The sequence below is a fragment of the Balaenoptera acutorostrata genome, chromosome 5 (assembly GCF_949987535.1).
Source record: "Balaenoptera acutorostrata chromosome 5, mBalAcu1.1, whole genome shotgun sequence".
In the NCBI taxonomy this organism is placed as follows: Eukaryota; Metazoa; Chordata; class Mammalia; order Artiodactyla; family Balaenopteridae; genus Balaenoptera; species Balaenoptera acutorostrata.
This window is the reverse complement of record NC_080068.1, coordinates 128274896-128293453: the sequence shown is the minus strand read 5'-3', so window position 1 is coordinate 128293453 and position 18558 is coordinate 128274896.

Sequence of the window (18558 nt, the reverse complement as noted above, 5' to 3'; positions counted from 1 at the left end):
TGAAGGATGCACTATTAAAATTTCTCTTTTAAATGTTAAGTGTTATAGTTAACATTGATCAGAAGGCCTGGGATAATCCTTGACAAGGTACCAAACATGGAGTTTATAATATATCTTGTAAATAAAAGAAAGAAAAGCTTAATAAATGTATTTCTATGGCATTACATTTATTATGGTTAAGATTTAAAAAAAAATAATTTGCTACCCTGAGCTAAATTTTAACTATATTTAATATGCTTATTACCAATTCTTTCTTAAGCCAAATATGTTCCCTCTTTGGGGTTAAGGTGATAGTATTATTACAGAAAATGAAAGAGTCAAACATTGCATCGATTTACTTTTAAGTCACTATTTAGTAAGAGTGCTGTGCTCAATGTTCATCTTCAGTAGTCAAGTACACTTATCTTTTTTCTCTTGAGTTTTAATTTTTAGAAATGATATCTGAGATATAAAATTTAATTTTAGCATCTTGTTATATCTTCACAACTAATATGTTTACTGTCTAGATATGTTAAACAGTTACTTGTATAAGTCTAAAACCATGTTTTGTTCACCAAGAAAACCATTAATTGGTTAATGGAAACTTTTGGAGTTATGTGTAAAAAATTACATATGCTTAAATTGTCAGTGTCACCAATCCTTACTTTGAATTTGTCTAGATTGTTTTTCCAGTATATCTATGTGCTTAGAGTTTTGTAAATGTAAAAAAAAAAAAAAATTGAAAATAATATAATGGGCAACATATAATACCAGGAACATATTCCATATGGCAATATGTAATTTTGCCTGGCAAATGTATATTCCCCAATTGAGAGTAGTTCTCTTCCCTTATGTTGAATTATATTAAGGGCCAATTTGATGGTTAAGAGAGTCCAAGTTGCATTATCTACCTTATTCCTTATTTTAATATTATAAACAATAAACTCCAGAATAAGCCCATAGGGTACTTGTTGAAAATATTTGTTCTTAAATTCTAACCCAGACCTACTGCATTAGAATCTAAAGGAATGAGGCCTCAGTACCTGCAATTTAGAAAAGCATCCTTGGGAGCTCTTATACACAGTCCAGTGCAAAAATAATGTCTCTAGAATTTGATGACATTTTTTTCAGTCCATTTCTATAGATTATAATAAATACCTCTTAATTTCAGGCTGTGATACACAGATAAATAAGTTATGAGGAAACACTGGGAAACACTATGGAGTCGGCACAGCTGCATATATGTACAGTGTGGTATAGAGGCACATGTACATGAGAGGTATATTTTGCCCAGTTTGAAACAGAGGAGGAGAATGGGGAGGAGAATGGGGAGGAGAATGGTGAGGAGAATGGGGAGGAGAATGGGGAGGAGAATGGGGAGGAGAATGGATCACAGGACTCTCCCTAGAGAGGTTGACACTGAACTGAGTTTTGGAGGATGAGCAGGGATTAGTAAGGCAAGGAAATAAATAAATAAATAGATAAATAAACAAACTATAAATCAAGGTATTTTAATCAAATAGAAAAACAAAGAAAAAAAACTGTGGTGTGGAATAGCATTCTGTAGTGAGAAAATCATAGCCTGTTAAATGTTAAGGCAAGAGGGGGTGAAGATAAGGCTGAAAAATTGGATGAGGTGAAATATTAGAGGGTCTGTAAGCCATGGAACTTTCCTTTTACCTTGTCAATTTTAATGCAGTACTGAATATTTCAAGGGGGAAATTGGATAGATAACCTTAGCAATGACATGTGGGATGGATTTAGAAGGATTCAGGCCATGAATTTTAAAGAATATTAATCAGAATCCTTTGAGTTGCAAGTTATACAAACCAAGCTTGAAATGACAGGAATATTTTGGTCCTTACAACCAAACTTAGGGAAAAGCAGAAATAGGGCAGGGCCCAGGTTAGATAACTCTTATAGAACTTAATGTATCACTGCTGCTATTCTCTGCAATCCAGCTTTTGTTCCTCTCACTGCAGACCTTCTTTATCCAAAAGGCTGGAATCAAGGCTGATGACAAACTCTAGCCTCCAGGGAAGACCCCAAGTCAGGTCAGAAAGTTAAAAAGAAAGAATCTGACTTGGGTTCATGCCCACCCTGCTGGTTACTCACTGTGGAGTTCAAGGATTTAGTATAATGTGACAGGTTCAGATTGGGTGAAATTCTTATTTTTCATTTCTCATTTAATCACTGTTGCCAGGGAGACAAGGTCATATAGGAAGATGGCAGGTCCCAATTGAATGTCAAGGTGTGTAGGTAAGAGGAAAAAGGAGGAGCACATCCTCCAAAGAGGGGAGTGGTTGCTGTACCCATATTACGGGTAGGTACTATATTAAAAAAAAAATTAAAATAACAACAATAAATGCTATTGAATTTGTTAAGGCTTGTTGAGCATCTGATCCATGGCAGTGGTTAAAGCAGGAAAAAAAAAAAGTTAGAAGGTAAAAATCTGTAAGACATGAAAAATACTAGCTGTAAGAGGTGGTTGGAAAATGAAGAAATTCCCTGTATTTCTGACTTGAGTAACAGGTTAGTATCAGTGACATACAGAGTACTGAATTAAAGGTACGTGACTAGGTCTAGGAAATAAATGAACATTCCACTTTGAGATATATATTTATAAGAGTAATTTTTACACATATAAAATACATAGCAATGTTCTTAGAGGCTGATGTAGAGAGAAAGAAAATCATTTTTCTGGGTGGGTGGGGGCCATTATTTTTCACTATTTTACTACATGGAAGTATATCATTTTTCTGCTTGTTTTATTTTGATTTGAATATTTGGAAGAATATCTGTAAAGCACCTATCCTAGGCTCTGCTATACAACTAATGCTTAATAAAAGACAAATACTATTAAATTATTGATCATATGAATAGGAGAAAATGACACAAAGAAAATGTACAATGCTCTTTTTTCTAATTTGGGGAGATGGCTTTTTATATACTTTTAATGAAGGATGAGAACATTTAAAATTTAATGAAAAACTTTAACAAAGATCAGAAATGGTAAAATGTAGTAAAAAGGTAGAGAATATTCCACAGGACAGGTATTATGAATCTTTTCCTTTAAAGAACCATTTAGTAAATATTTTAAACTTTGTGAGCCATAAAGTTTCTAATCACAACTACTAATAGCATTGTAGGAGGAACACAGCCATAAACAATAATAAACGAATGAACACAGTTTGACTGCTTTCTCAAAAAACTTTTAGTATAGGAGTGGAGGGAAATATTAGACCACTAAGCAATAGTTTGCCTAAACTTGATATAAGATAAAGAGTGCTCTTCTCTTATGTTTCATGTAGATTTACAGAGTAACTTGGAATCAAGCAAATTGCAAAGGCTTTAGTATATGGCATTATTTAACTATTGTTGTAGATATCATATAGCATGCTGGTCTGATGAACGGAGAATGTGGAGAATATTTTTTTAATCCCTACAACATCACTGTTCAAAAGAACAGGTATGCATTATAGTATCTAGTTTAAAGAACAGGAGAATATGAGGGCTTGAATGCTAAGCTAATGATGGAAAGTAAAATACAAGATCTCTTGGAAAAGACCTAGGCCAAGATTCTGTCTACTTTCCCTATATCCACTCTGGAGGGAATGAAAACAATGGGAATTTAGCATAATATACACTTTCCATATAAAAGTTATTTTTAATATAGTTTTTATTATTTGGGTTGTGCCCATGTAAAATTTCTTTTAGGAAGAGTCTCTGTCACATGAGTCTTCTAACAATCCTTTTATGACTGATGTTCCATCAGAATTTCCACTGTGCCTCCCAGAATTGTCAAGAATTTGGGGTGGAAATCCTCGGTGATTTGCTTCAGGGAAACACTAAATCACATCTATGACATTAATACCACATGCTGTGCTAAATGCTTTGCTCCACTGAAAATTTGCAAAGCACGTCTAGAAAAATGAGTTCTTAGATGTTCCTATCCAGATGAAGTCTATATCAAATACCTATAGTTGCGAAGCTTCAGTAGGTAACCAGAAATATGGTAAGCCTACCTTGCTGAAAGAGAACTAAATGGAAATGGAAACCACAAGATGTGGTGTTGGCCTCAGAATCCTTTCAACAGCTACTGCTTAACATCTGGAGTATCAATAGTATCTTCCTTCCCTTCCCATTCCCATTACCATTTCTTAAGGCAGACACTGCACAATGTAGCAGACAGAGAAATACACAGGGACTTCTGTTCAAATCTTTAATGTGGATTACTATGTCTAAAATCTGGAGTAAATCCATTAGCAACCTTTGACTTCATTTTCCTTGTCTCAATACAGAACTAATAACATGCCCAGTTCTTAGTACAGAGTGCTTAGAAGGATAAGAATAATATACGAAAATTATTGTACATTGTTTAAAAAGTCTCAAAGACTATGCCATCACTATTTCTGGTTTTCTCAAGATGTTTATGATCACCTCATGGAATGCCACTATCTAATTTCTGCTCTTCATCTTTCCACAGTATGCATTTGCACATAAACTCATTACGTTGAAATGGATAAGACCAAAGACTATGAGACAGGATTCTTAACCTGATCAGAGAATATGATTAGCGTTCAAACCATTGTGGGTTGGTTTGCTGGGGAGGTTCACCCCTCTAACCGAGGGAGTGGCTGTGTCTCCTGTTCTATGTAGCTGTCTCTATGCAATAAATTGTGCTCTTCACTTACATTAAGAAAAAACAAAAAACAAAAACACCTCATATTGTCTGCCTGTGTCTGCTGGTATCATACTCATTAGTCTTATTACAATTGTCAATACAGTGCTATAAATACCTCTCAAAAAATTCACACATTACTCCATTATCAAGCATTAACTCTTTCACACTGATTTCTGCATCATGTGCTTAGCATTCATCTTGGAAATACTAGAACACTGCTTTGTGGTCATGGGGAATTAAGCAGGCAATTGTGATGGAAAAGAGGGATTCATTAAAGTTTAATTGTAGGACAATTTCTGTAGAAAACAAAAAGCATCCAAGAACTTTTCACTCTAACTTGCAACAAATTTGGAAGTTGCTTCTCCCATTCTCATAATAAGACAAAAAGGCAAACAAGCTGAAAAACAACAATTCTTCCTAGAATCATCACAGAATTGAAGACACTGGGCAAAGGGCTTCCAGGAAAAGTGAAGAGAGAAGTATATACAGAGAATCAGAGTTTACAAGGGGTGCTGAGACCAGGAAGCCGGAGCTGGCTTCTGGAGCCAGAATCAGTAGGAACACTTAAACTGTAGCTGATGAATTGCTGGAGATTCAATGTGGATTAACTTGAGAGTTAAAATATCTCCAGCAATGGAAGTGAATCTTAGGTGGGGCCCGCAGGCTTTCAAGAATCTAACCTCCAGAAGCCCCACCAGATCTTATTGTGAATATCTAAGGTACATTTACTCATGCTTCTGGCAGTGAGATGGAAAGTAACCATTATGAAATACACCAAGAGCATTCTGTGCTACCTTCTTCTCTCTGTTAAAAAGGTCAGCCCCCAAGGGAAACTACTTGATCAAAGCCTTTTATGACATGAGAAAGAACAATTAGCCAACTCCAGCCCCTCCAGCCTTCCAGTCTCACATAGAAGAGCTAAAAAAAAAAAAAAAAAAAAAAAAAAAGGAAGACAAGGCATTCTTCTGAAAATCACAGCCACAGCCCAGGGACTCTGGTCCACCAAAATAACAAATGCATAGAAAAAACAAACAAAAAACCAGAGATTTAATCACAAGATTATAAAACACTTTCTCTATCTGATATCTCTATCTGCCATCCCATCAAAGAACTCCAGGATAATAAAAGTGAAGTATAACTGAGAGTGCTGCAAGACAGACTCATATTAAGAACGAATTTCTAGGGAAACCCAAAGACAACTGGAAAAACAAAAACAAACAAACAAGGACACTAAAGGAAATTGAATTCCCTGATACCTGCAGATACTGGAAATATTTAACACAGCCTAACTCCTAGCCAAATGTTATGGACTGAATTGTGTCCCCCCAAATTTATACTGAAACCCTAACACCCAGTGTGACTGTATTTGGAGATAAGGAGCCTTTAAAGAGGAAATTAAGGTAATGAGGTCATAAGGATGGACCCTCCCCCCCAATCCAATATGACTTGTGTCTTTATCAAAAGAGGAAGAGACACCAGGGATACACACACAAAGAAAAGGTCTTGTGAGAAACAAGCATCCGGCAGCCTTCTGGCAGCCAAAGAGAGTGGCCTCAGTAGACAAACACCTCAAACCTGCAAACACCTTGATCTAAGACTGTCGGCCTCCAGAGCTATGAGGAACAGCAGTTTAATCCTCTTAGTTTGTGGTATTTTGTTATGGCTGCCATAACAGACTAATATACCAGATAAACATAAAAATCCTCCACTAAAGGCTTATTTATGTCAATTCCTATTACCTGATACATTATGTTTAGCTTCCAACAAAAAATTGCAAGGCATGCTAAAAGGCAAGGAAAGACATAATCTGAAAAGACAAAGTAAACATAAACAGACTCAGATATGGCAGAGAATTTGGAATTATCAGATTGGGTATTTAAAATAACTATGATTAATATGTTGAGATAATGGAGAAATGGACAAGTAATAAAAGAATATGTGGGTAACACATGAAGAGATATTGAAATGCTGAGAATTGAAAGGAAATGGTGGGGGCTTCCCTGGTGGCGCAGTGGTTGAGAATCTGCCTGTCAATGCAGGGGACACGGGTTCGAGCCCTGGTCTGGGAAGATCCCACATGCCGCGGAGCAACTAGGTCCGTGAGCCACAATTACTGAGCCTGCGCATCTGGAGCCTGTGCTCTGCAACAAGAGAGGCCGCAATAATGAGAGGCCCGCACACCATGATGAAGAGTGGCCCCCACTTGCCGCAACTCGAGAAAGCCCTCGCACAGAAACGAAGACCCAACACAGCCATAAATAAATAAATAAATTAAAAAAAAAAAAAAAAAGAAAGGAAATGGTGGAAATCACAAACACTGTAACAGAAATAAAGAATGCCTTTGATGGACTCACCAGCAGACTAGACATAGCTGAGAAAAGAGTAAGTGAGCTTGAAAATAAGTCAGTAGAAACCTCCCAAAGCAAAATGCAAAAAGAAAAAAAAGTAAGGAATAAAATATCCAAAAACTGTGGGACAATCACAAAAGGTATGCCATAAACATAATGGAATTCCAGAACGAGAAGAAAAAGAAGGAGCAGACGCAATACTTGAAATAATAGTGACTGAGCATTTTCCAACATTAATGGCAGACAAAAAAACCACAGTGTAAGAAGCTCAGAGAACACCAAATAGCATAAATTCCAAAAATCAACATCTAGTAATATTATATCCTAACTGCAGTAAACCACAGACAAAGAGAAAATCTTGAAAGAAACCAGGGAGAAGTGGAAGTGGGAGGCTGGGGGGCAAACCTTATCTATAGAGAACGAAGAATAAGAAGTATATTAGACATCTCTTCACAAACAATGCAAGCATGAAGAAAGTGGAAGGAAGTATTTAAATATTAGAAGAAAAAAAAATCAACATAGAATACTGTATCCAGGAAAATTATCCTTCAAAATTGAAAGGGAAATAATGATTTTCTCAGACAAACAAAAATGGAAGGAATATGTTGCAAGTAGACTTACCTTGTAAAAAATGTTAAAATGAGTTTTTAGGAGAGAATGAATAAAATGCAGGTCAGAAACTTGAATCTACATAAAGAAAGGAAAAGTATGTGAGAAGGAACAAATGAAAGTGAAACAGGATATTTTATTTTTTTAACTCTTAATTGATTTAATAAATAACTTTCCAAAATAATAATAGCAGCAGTCTTACTGGCAAAATAGATAAGTAAGATGAATGCCAGCAGTATTATAAGGCATGGGAGGGAGGAAATGGGAATACTCTGCTATAAAATATCTGCACTATCTGAGAAGTGGTATAGTGTTGTTTGAAATTAGCTGTAAATGTATACTGCAAACCCTAATGCAATCACTAAAACATTTTAAAAAGCTATATAATAAGCATGCAAAAAGAGGAGAAACATGGAATTACATAAAATGTTCAGTCAAACCAGAGAAGGTAGAAAAAGAGTGAAGGATTTTTTTTAAAAAAGAATAAGGACAATAAATAGGAAACAGTAAAAAATATGGTATATATCAATATTAATCCAACAATATCAATAATCACTTCAAAACCTTAAATACATTTAAAGTGATTATTGATATATACCAATAAATACACTAATCTAAATACACCAGTAAAATACAGAGAATGACAGTGTGGGTAAGAAGAAAACCACAATTATATGATATCTACAGGAAACCCACTTTATATAAAGGCACATATAGATTAAAAGTAAAGGGATGGAGAAAGATATAGCATGCTAATACAAATCAAAAGAAATTTCAGTAGCTATATTAATTTCAAACAAAGCTAACTTCAGAACAAGAAAATTTATAAGGGAATAAAGATGGGCATTACCTTATGATAAATGGGTTAGTTCTGCATGAAGATATAAAAACCTCTAATGTGTACATACCTAATAACAGAGCACTGAAATAAAATGTGAGGCAAAAGCAATAGATTTGCAAAGAGAAATCCACTATTTCTGAGGTTTCAAACACAGTTCTACCAATAATTGACAAGTATCAGTAAGGACATAATTTAACTGAACAGCATCGTTAATCAACTAAATCTAACTTACATTTATAGAATACTACATTGAAAAATGGTAAAATACACACTTTTCTGATATGGAATATTCACCAAGACAAACCACATTCTGGGCCAACAACTTCAGTAGAACAGAAATCATACAAATTATGTTCACGTAGACCAAAGTGAAATTAAACTGGAAATCAATAACAGAATGCTGGAAAATCCTAAAATATTTGACAATTAACCACCATACTTCTAAATAACACATGGGTTAAAGAAGAAATCTCAAAAAAAATTTTTTTGAACTGAATGAAAACAAAATACAACTTATAAAAATGTGTGGAATGCAATAACTGCAGTGTTTAAAGGGAAATTTATATCATATATAAATGTATAAATATTTAGAAAAGAAGAAAGGTCTAACATCAGTAATCTAAGCTTTCACTTTAGGCAACCTGAAAATGAAGAGCAATATAAACCTGAAGCAATCAGAAGGAAAGAAAAAATAATTACAATGGAAATTAATGAAACTGAAAACAGGAAAACAAAAAAAAAATCAATGAAACCAAGAGCTAGTTCCTGAGAAGATCAGTAAAATTGATAAGTTGCTAGCCAGGCTAAAAAAATGAAAGCGATGGAAGGAGGGAGGGAAGGAGGGGGAGAAAGAGAAAGAGAGAGAAATAGAAAGATGGAGAGAGGGAGAGAATGAATGAATAAGTAAATACGGGACCATCATGATTGATCCATTAACATTAAAAGGACCATAATAGAATATTATGAGAAAGTCTCTGCTCACAAATTTAATAACTTAGATAAAATGGACCAATTCCATGAAACACAATCTACCAAAACTCAAATAAGAAAAAATAGATAATCTGAATATGCCAATCTCTATCAAAGAAGTTTAATCAATTTGATAACATTCCAAAGCAGAAAGCACCTGGGCCAGATGGTTTCACTGATGAATTTTGCCAAACATTTAAGGAAAAAATTATACCAATTTTATACAATCAATTCCAGAAAGTAAAAACAGAGAGAACACTTCCTAACTCTTATGAAGTCAGCATTACCATAAATACCAAAATACAAGGATATTACAAGGAAGAAAAATACAGATGTATATTTGTCATAAACATACATATAAAATATTAGCAACTTGATTCTACCAATGTGTAAATAGAAATATAATCTCAATCAAGTGGGATTTATTCCAGGTGTGTGAGGCTGGTTCAACATTTGAAAATCAATTAATGTAACCCATGTTACCAACAGGCTAAAAAATAAATCATGATTATAATATAGATTCAGAAAAAGCATTTGACAAAATTCAATACCCATTCATGATGAAAAACTCCCAGCAAACTAAGGGAACATCCTCAATTTGAAAATGAACATCTCCAAAAAAACCTGCAGCTAGCATCATAATTAATGGTGAGAAAACAGATGCTTTCCCTCTAAGATCTGGAACAAAGCAAAGAAAATCTGTCTCATCACACCACTTCTATTCAACATCATACTGGAGGTCCTAGCCAATGCAATAACACATAACTAAAAGGCATATGTATTAGAAAGGAATAAATAAAACTGTCCTGTTCACAAAGGCAAAATTGTTAATTTTAAAAAATCCCACATAATTGACCAAAACACTCTTAAAAATAATAAGCTATTATGGCAAGGTTGCAAGATACAAAATTAATACATGTACAAAAGTCCTTTGCTCTTATACACCAGCAATGAACAATTGAAATTTGAAATTAAAGACACAGTAGCATTGACATCAGCACCAAAAATAATGAAACACTGGGATATAAATCTAACAAAGATGTACAAGATATTGTATAAGCACAAAACTATGGTGAAAGAAATGAAAGGATCTAAATGAGTAGATAGTCCACGTTCACTGATGGGAAGACAGTATTTTTAAGATGTCACTTCTTCCCACTTGATCTATAGATTCAACGCGACCCCCTTCAAAATCCAAGGAAATTATTTTGTGAATGTGTACAGATGGGTTCTCCAGTTTCTATGGAAAGACAAAAGACCCTGAATAACCAACACAATCCTACAGAAGAAGAACAAGCTTAAGGGCTGACCTTACAGACTTCAAAATTTATTATAAAGTTATAGTGATCAAGATATTGTGGGATTGGTGAAAGAACTGACAAAGAGAAAGAAAACACAAAACTATAATATATAGGGTAAAATCAAATGTGACTTTGGAATTGGAGAGGAGTTATAGATACAACACTGGTCCATAAAAGAAAAACTTCATATTTTAGATATGATTAAATTTAGAACTGCTCTGTGAAAGACTCTACTAAGAAAATAAAAAGACAAACCCTAGACTGAGATAAAATATTTGTAAAACACGTACATTATACAATAAAGAGCTTGTATTCAAAGTATACAAAGAACTCTTAAAACTGAACAATAAGAAACAACCCAATTTAAAAATGGAAGAGAAATCAGTATAGACACCTCACCAAAGAAGATACCCAGATATCAAATAATCATATGAAATGCTCAACACTATATGTCATTAGGGAATTTCAAATTAAAACAAGGTGATTTTGAAATAACTAAAATCCATTCAAACTCTTGTTCGTTTTTAGTGGGAATGAAAAAATCCTACAGCCACTTTTGGAGACATTTTGGCAGTTTCTTAGAAAACCAAGCATAGTCTCGCCATATGATCCTACATTTGTGATCTTAGGTATCTGCCCAAATGAGCTGGAAGCATAAAAACCTGCACATGGATGTTTACAGCAATTTTATTCATAGTTGCCAAATAGAAGCAATCAAGATATCCTTCAATAGGTGAATGGAATTCTGCTACATTCATACAATGGATACAATGGAATATTATTCATCATTAAAAAGAAATGAGCTATCAAGCCACAAAAAGACATGGACAAAACTTAAATGTGCATTTTTAGAGAAAGATGCCAGTCTTTAAAGGGTATATATTATTCCAACTATATGACATTCTGGAAAAGGTAAAATTATAGACAGTAAAAATATCAGTGTTTGCCAGGGGGTGTTGGTGTGGAAAGGATGAATAGGCAGAACACAGCGGGTTAAGGTCAGTGAAACTACTCTGAATGATATTATAGTATAGTAATGGATACATGTCATTATGCATTAGTCAAAACCCACAGAACTGTGCAACACAAAGTGAACCCTAATTTAAACTATGAACTTTAGTGAATAATAATGCATCAATATTGGTCCATCAGTTGTAACAAATATATAACACTAATGCAAGATGTTAATTATAGGGAAGCTGAGGGAGGGAGAGGAAAAGAGTATATGTGAACTCTCCTATCTGTTCAATTTTTTGTAAACTGAAAATAGAGCCAAAAAATTCTACTAAATTAAAAACAAAACTATTCCAGGCAGGAGGGCTGGAAGGACCTAAAGCAGCTAAAGTTAGAGGGAAGAATCAGGTACCTGAAAGAGCAGGACCAAAGACAGACTGGAGGCAAGTGAGGGTTTGGAGACCAGGAAAGAAAAACTAACCTTCCTCCAAGTGAAAAGTGATTACAAATTAAAACATCTATTTTTCATGTATATTATCTCATATAATTCTCCCCCAAATCCTCTGACATAGAGTATTTCTGATTTTTTCTAAGGTTAATAGCAGTTAACTTGTCCAATACCACCTAAATAATAAGCAGGGAAAGACAGAACTTATTCTATGTCCTCTTAGTAACAGTCATACAAATGCAGACGATAGTCTAAGTAGAGGGTAAGGGGTTTATTTTCTACTAAGAAATTATACACACACACACACACGTGTGTGTGTATGCATGTGGAAGTGAATATGTGTGTGTGTATTATACATCTTTCTAGGAGAGGAAAAGCAATAATCCTGTCTCTTCCTTGAAACAAGTCCTTTGATTGGCTCTTATTTATTTATTCTCATACACTGGAAGAGAGTAAGGTGCCTTGGTGTGCCTAATCAGAGGAATTTGGATAAAGTTAAAATAGTTTGTGTAAAAGAGTATCAGTTAGCAATGCTGGGGAGAAGGGTAAGGGATCCGGAACACAGAGAAAAGTTGAGTGGGCCAATTATACATGAATGAAAGAATCTGGGTGTGGTCCAGAATAGATCAAATTGATAGGCAGTAGAAGTCGTAGGAAAGGAAATAATATCAGGATCAAGAATTCAGCAGTTTTGGAGACCTGACTCAAGTGTAAACCCCAACATGAGAATGCCAGTGGGATTTACAGAGAGGGTGGGAACTCTGAGCATACCACCGAACTTGCTGGAGGCTCAAGCTAGTTAATTCTGATATTAAAGTAATGGTTATGCACAGGAGATTGGAGAACATAAGGTCATCCCTGGGGCATACTCTTGACTTCCAAATTTACTGAAAGCATATTAATTGTATCTGCTCTAAGAGATCCATAGAAACATTTCCTTCAGCAATCTTTGAATAAACCCAAAGGTTTTCATTCACTTTTCACTAACAGTATTTCATAAACATCTCTGAGAACATACAGACATAGGGAGTGAATTTAAAGTATTCAGCTAAATTAATAAATAACCATGACAACATGTCTTTGTCTTTTCTGTTACCTTGCATAATACATTGGGAATGTTTACTATATAGGGACACAGATTTTTGTTGATTTGTTCATTGCTGTATTTACACTGACTAAAAGAATATGTGGTACAGAGGGGTTGTTACATAAATATTCATTAAATGATATTATATGCTTAGGTTGCTTCTCCTGTAAACTATATTCTTGAGTACCACTTCCAAATGAACACGATTTATTAGCAAGGTCAATTTTTTTTTCTCACTGAAGCTCTAATTTCTTATGCAGGGTCTAAAAATTGAAGCCATTTCACTTTAGCTCTTATCAAATGAAAAGATCCAGATCAAAATGGAGCTGATATATTTGTTAACAAATCACAAGGTAGACTGGAATTAATCACAACCCCTCTAAAGCTGTATTGTTTTACACTTTAACACATGTTCAAAACTACTTTTGTTGAAAAGAGTCAAAAGAGAAATTACTTTAAAAATCAGAGATAGGGATTTTACAACTCAACATACAATGAAACACATGTGCTGGCTAAAAGGTTTCGTTTTGTCTAGTCGTTTTAACTCCTATGATCACACTGAACATGAAATGAATGAATCAGATACTTCAGCATCTTGCTCAATGGTTACCCAATAATGTCTCTAATTTTGTTAAAATTACTCTGAGAGGAAAATATTTGCAAAAACAAATTACTAAGACCGAAAGACATTTTCTTTTCCCTTCATTTGAAAGTGGTAAAGCACAATTCAGTTGAAGATAAGGCAATACCAGATGGTGAGAAGCTAGAGAAGTTCTATAGTAAGGTTTGACTTCACCAACAATTATTTCCTAAGTACTAATAATACTTTACACATGTGCAGTACTTTCCAGTTTTCAATGTCCTTATGCATTTGATCCTCACAGCTCAGTAAGTATGGCAGAGCAGATTTTATTAGCCTAATATAACAAAAGTAGAAATGGAGACTCAAAGAAAGTTTACTGATGGGATTGACATCACCTTAAAAAGTGACAAAGTCAGGGTTAGAATTCACCTCTTTGACTTACATGGATGAGAATATTCACAGTTGATTATGATGCACCTGAAATTTTATATTATTTTATATAAAATACCCATTTAAAATAAATGATCTTATCACAATTTCAAGCAGGATGTACTGAGGTGATCATGAATGTTTCGGTAATGATAATAATAGTAATAATAAAAGTAATAGTAATAATAGTAGTAATATTAACATTTGTTCAAACCAAGTACAAATCTAAGCACTTTAGGTGATTATCCTATGTAATTTTTTCAGCATCCTCATAAGGTAGATGCTATTTTTTACACCTATTTAATAGATAGAGGTATTTAGGCTGAAACCATAATTGACTTTACAAAAGGACATAAAGCTTCTTATGAGGTAGACCTGGGATTTGAATTCAGACCAGAGGCCAGGTTTTAGTCACCATATAATTCTGTCTCCTGCATCTGACTTTTAACCACATAACTCCTCTGTGTTGCAATTTCAAATCTATAATGTGGGTGTGATTATAAGTCCTGTTTACTGGAAATACCATTGTTTTTAAATAAGAAAATGGACATAAAAATCATTTGCAAACTGCAAATATGAAACAAATGTCAGCTTTTATGAGTTAAAATTCAACTTTTGGAATGTTTGTCATTATTTCTTCTTTTCCTTCTTTTCTGTTTTTGTTTTTGGTCTCTAGTTGGCCGCTTTGCCATACTAATGAGTGTAAGTAATGCGGTTAGGTTTCGTGAATTCCAGTCAGCTTCTCTCTGTCCAATGACACAGTTCCCAATCAAATATCTCTGATCACAGAGGGATAAGGGAAGTTGTGAATTTATAAATGTAAATCCATCATCACCGATGGAAAAAAATTTCAGTGGTGTATGCTGTATTGATAGTGGGCCGTTAACCTTATATTTACGTATGGAGGATAGAATATTATTCATTTTATATTTTCATCTAAGTTATTCTTTAATAACTCTGAAACTTTAGTATTTGGGCATTGTTGTTTGTAAAATGTGAGAATTGTGTCTTTTTTCCCACGAAATTTGTTAAAAAGAACCTACACATTCAAGTTAAATATGGTGAGCTGTCATCAGCTTCTAATTGCAGAACTAGAGTCTTCAGTAAAATTGGACAGTGGAACAAATCACTTATGGCACTTTACTCTTTTTTATTTTTCCCCTTTTGGTTTTAAATCTAGGTTGACAGGGGGACTTAACATTAGGTTTATGCGCTTAGAAATATGTGGCCCTATTTGCATTTGTTGCTGTTTTCTTTCTTCTTGCCTAAATGCAGGAGTTTACCTTGCAATAAGACCACTAAAAATGAAAACTGATATCATAAAATACCTCTTCTCATAAAAATGTTGAATAACAACTGGCATTGAAGACTAAAACAAACGACATGTGGCAAAACCTAATCAACATAGAACTAAACATCTTATCTCTTTGTCATCATCTATTAACCTATTTCATTTTCTGCCTTTTCCCCACATTTAATATTTGTTACCTTGTGGTTACACACATGTTGGTGATCAGCTAATTTATGCCTTATGTTGTATATAGAATTTAAAGGCTGCCAATAATTACAGTGGTAGACAAACTAGAGATTTTTCACTTCTCTGCTAAAAAACTAACCATGTGTTCTGCTTTAAAGCAATGTGGTTTTATTTTATGAATTTTCTGCAAGAAAAAAAAGAAAATCAGAGCTGTGAAATTTGCCATTATTCATGAAAAATTATCTGATGGAAAGTTGAGCCTCAAAGAAAGAGGGTAGGTTTGTTTTTTTTTTTTAACTTGGCTTTAGCACTAGATCTGTGCTCAGAGAAGAGGATGTTAGAGTCTAAAGATCCCATCTTTCTGCAACATTTTAATAGGTGACAGATCAACACTGGCTAACAGGAATCCTGTTACTTAAAATGCCTGTGGGTTTCTTATTTGGAGGTTTTATTTACAGATGAAATTAGTAATTTCAGGTTCGTTTAAAATTTGACCAGCTACAGAGAACTCATAGAAGCTTATCCTTTTAGTTAAACATATCAGTATTTCAAACATTCAGTCAAAAATAAATAAAATATTACTTTGATATTAAATTGAATTAAAAAGTATTTTCAAAAAACAAAGACATACACATTTAATCTTGAAAGCCAGTTACTTATGCCTCCATTTACACTCAGCATGTATATCTTTAGTAACTATTAATTTAATTATCTAATGAAGTATGGTGTTTTTCCTGGATTATATGGAGGTAATTTTCTGTTTATACTAAGAAAAAGATGATGGAAGAGCTTAAAAGTATATAAAAGGATTTTTTTATTAAAATCATTTTTATCTGAACTGTTTCTAGTCACAAACCAATAGTTTAGATTGTCCTTCCTTATTAACTGAAAGTTCAAAATTTTATATCCTCCAGCTTTCTTTTCTTTCTAATTTGCATCTTTATCCTCTCCTTTATTTCCACCCTTTCTTTCCTTTTTTTTTATTCCTAGCCTTGTTCCAAATATATTAAAAGGCAACTTATATTTGCAATGTGGACAAAGTTTTGGCATTATATAAATATGCATAGAGTCCAGAAACATTTTTTCTTTTTTTTTGAGTCCAGTCACTTTCAAGATACCTGTATTATGCCATGTACACTGAACATCTGTAAAGATTTTTTCCATTAATAATAGTATTTGCATACTTTATTAGGTTTAGTACAAGTTAAGCGGCTGTAACAAAGAGACTCCATAATACTGTGTTCAAATATGTAGAAAACATATTTCCCTCCCATACAACAATTGAAATTGAGCAGTCACTTCCTGGAAGAGCGGTTCTGCCATCTTTACTACCAGACTTCCAATGTTCCTTCTGGAGTTGCCTTTCCCTAAGTGTCAAGCACTCGGCAAGAGCATCTTGGCCCTTTAAAGTAATGACATCGAGTTGCTCAAAACTGTTTTCTGATATATTACTGTCCTAAACATACACACAAGGCTACGCCTGCCTACACGTCAGGTTATGAAATGTAGTCATTTCCTACAATTAATGCTATCAGATTAATGTACACACAACAAAAATTCAGGGAGTTCCACTACAAAGAGGAAGATGGAGAGAATGGGTACTGAGCAACAGTTACAGGCCCCACCCACTTAAGAACAACAAATATTTTTCTCCAGAGTTGAATAAAATGACTGCTTATTTGCTTATAACACTGCATTACTCAGTGTGGTACCATTTAATATGCATGAAGAATATTAAATAAAATATATTTTCCTCCAAAAATGTTTCCATGGTGAGAAAAAGGAATCAAGGCTCATTTTTCTTTCTTTTTTTTCTCCTACTTTTCTATTATATTGTAAATTCTTAAAGTACAAGCAATCTGGTATTCTCAAAAGAGCGAATGGTATTGTGACATAAATTTTAATCTATTTTCCAATAAGCCAGCATTGATTCACGGGCAGTCTGGAAAGAATTAAGACTCACTTGTTTTGAGCTTAATTTTTTTAACACAGATCTACTAGAGGAGTTATAAGCCACGTCACCAAATTTCATTTGAAGGAATGTAGTATTTAAATATGGTTTAATTAATATCATGACAATTATTAATGACAATTAATAATCATGTTTGATTAAAATTACTTTATACATAAAAATTGTCAAAAATAAACTGTAATTACTGGCAAATTCCTCAACAAAAGGGGTTAAAATATATACTTAGAAAACTCCTAAAAACCTAAGCTTTTAAAAGAGCATTATCATCTTTTCAATTATTATTCATAATTATATTCCAATTACATGACATAATTTCTCTAAAAGTAATCATACCTCAAATGTGAGTGTTTTGAACATCTTATGATAGACTTATTGCTACAATCACTCATTTTCCATTTTTGTTCACCTAGATTTTTTTAATCTATAATAATATTCACAAAACATATACAGCTACATAAATTATTAATAAAATTTATACACATTCACTAATAGTGTTTGACAGTTGTAAAATGTATAATTTTCTCTAATTGTGATGAATAAAGAAGCAGAACACTTCACAACAAATTTTTTTCACAGTAAAACTGTGTTTTTGAAATTCTGAAACATCTGATATGTTTCATATTTATATATAATTACAAAAAAGAGAATTCTGAGATTTTAAAAACTAGAGTCTTTTAAACTGAGACTTGTGTTTCATGTGTATATTACGCAAAATCATCAACCCTGCCATGACTATAATAAATAACAACTGTACCTAAAAGTTGTTATTTTATGAGGAAAACATTTGAAAATATGTAATGTTGTTAAAGTTTATGATGTATCATATTGAATCCTCCCCAATAATGGGATAGAATTAAGAAAAAGACTTTTTTTGTCA